Source organism: Meriones unguiculatus, chromosome 6 (assembly GCF_030254825.1).
Source record: "Meriones unguiculatus strain TT.TT164.6M chromosome 6, Bangor_MerUng_6.1, whole genome shotgun sequence".
Lineage (NCBI taxonomy): Eukaryota > Metazoa > Chordata > Mammalia > Rodentia > Muridae > Meriones > Meriones unguiculatus.
Genome location: NC_083354.1, coordinates 18,493,815 through 18,495,992, shown reverse-complemented (window position 1 = coordinate 18,495,992; position 2,178 = coordinate 18,493,815). Strand labels below are relative to the sequence as shown.

The window sequence follows — 2,178 nt, the reverse complement described above, 5'->3', positions numbered from 1 at the left end:
GCTCAGTAGGTGAAGGCAGATTTCTTCGGGTTGTTCTGTGACCTCCATATACCCTTGAGCGCGCGCGCACGCGCGCGCACACACACACACACACACACACACACAAAATAAACAAACAAAATGTAAAAATTTAAATTAAATTTAAAAAATGAAATGCTCCAGCAGTTATATGACATTTACACACTACTCCCCTCCCCGCAGCAACGCGGAAGTTCAAACTTTGGGGCATTATGCTCTCAAAAACTTGGCTTAACTAATTAGCACAACATATGTTATTCTTCATGTTATGGATTTTCTTTCTTGTTTATAATAATTACAACTCAAAGAACATTCATTTTTCCTTTTTACATGTAAACATAATAGATATTTATATATCTGAATACACTGTAACTGACTAGTTGTTTTGCTAATAATTATCCTTCATGTATAAGCTAATTCCCTCAGAATTATGTTTTATGTATACATAAGATAGTGTTTATTGCTATCTAGCCATATCAAAAATATTTATAAACTTTTTATTGGTTCTTTGTGAATTTCACATCACATATACTAATCCCACTCATCTCTCCTTTTCCTCATACCTGACCCCAACCCTTGCAACCTCTCAAACGATGGTCCCCACAACCTCATTGTGGAAGCTGTAGTGTGTCCCACAGTGTCCCACAGTAGACCCTTTTTTCCACACTTCTTTGCTTGCAAATGTTCATTGCAATGACCCGTTGGCCTGGTATGAGGCAACCCCAACAATCAGAGCCGGCTCTACCCTGCTGTCCAAGTGAGGTGCAGGGCCCACTCTCCTAAGTGTTGGAGCCAGTGGGGGACAGGGTCGGTTCTCCCACTCTCCTGACACCCCTGGAGCCAGCCTTCCTGCCTGTCATGGGTGGAGCTTTCCATGCCACAGCACAGCAGACGAGGGGCAGGAATGACTCCTGCACTCTCACCCTAGGAGCTAGCTCACTGCGACTCCCATGTCCAGAGCCAGCTCTACTGTGCTGCTCAGGCAAGGTGCAGAGCCTGCTCTCCTGAATGTTGCAGCCGGTGACGGACAGGGCCCGCTCTCCTACCCCAGGGCCAGCTCTCTCCCATACCCAGGCAAGGGTTGGGGCCAGTTTTACACAGCCCTCAAACATCAGCATGTTGCCTGGTAACAAACCAGACCGGTGACATCTGCCTGGCCTGTGGTGGTAAGAGATCCCTGCTGCTGTAGGGTCACAGACCCAGTCATGGCCCCCGGTGGCAGCACAGGCTAGGACCCCACCACGGTCCCAGGCGGCATTACCAGCTACTCACATCAGGTTCTTCATTACCCTCGAATCTCCTCCAGTTCTGCTTCTTTTCATTGTGCCCACATCCTTTTGTTTCTCTTTCTCCATCACTTACTTGCTCCTCTTGGCGCAGCCCAGGGTTTCTGAGTGTCTGGGCTCATCTTGGGAGTGTTTGATGGCATCCCCTACACACACACACATACACACACACCTCACCCCCGGCCTATCCATTACGGCACAGGGCAGGGGTTGTCTTGGGCATGCTCTGCACTCCCAGGCCCACACAGTGTGAGGCTGGTGTCATTTCAGGCTACTTCCCCGTCCGGGCCCCATGGTGCTGCTCTGGTGGTCATCTCAGGCTTGCTGTTTTCAGAAAATGCTAGGCTGCTAATCATTCAGATCTTCACAGATTAGAACACTGAGTGTAGACACAGTCTCTCTCCCCTCTGCCACCTACTGACACACAAGTGACACAACAGCCACACCTGCAACGTGTCTAGGAGCAGAAAAGGTCTGTGTGTGTGTGTGATTTAAGCAAACTAAGTAGAGCCAGAAAAAAAAAGGCATAAAATGTTGAGAAGATTCTTCATTGGATATTTATGTCTTAACTTATATAATTGCTGGTATAAAGAGGGAAAATTCAACCTCGGATGTGTTTAAATAACTCACAACGGAGACTTAAGATAGCATAATATGACTTGCTACAGAGATAAAGATTTTTTTTTTCCCAAGAGTTTGTGGCTAGAAATTCTAAAATAAGTTCATAACGAAATGCATTCATCCTAAATTCAATTTCCCAGCAAGGAAACATGACAGAAAATTCTATGGCATACTGACTCTGGAAATTCTTTTCTTCCTCTTTCCAACAGCTTTCAGAAAATAAGCATCTTGAGCCTGGTTCAGTGGCACACAC

General features: G+C 46.1%; 1 non-coding gene across 1 annotated transcript; it reads right to left on the bottom strand.

The window, feature by feature from the left end:
* Nucleotides 1-1,640: 1,640 nt before the first annotated feature.
* LOC132654970 (small nucleolar RNA SNORA17) lies at nt 1,641-1,772 on the bottom strand. The gene has a single exon (XR_009592570.1). It is a non-coding gene; the product is annotated as a small nucleolar RNA SNORA17 (small nucleolar RNA).
* Between the last annotated feature and the right edge of the window lie 406 nt (nt 1,773-2,178).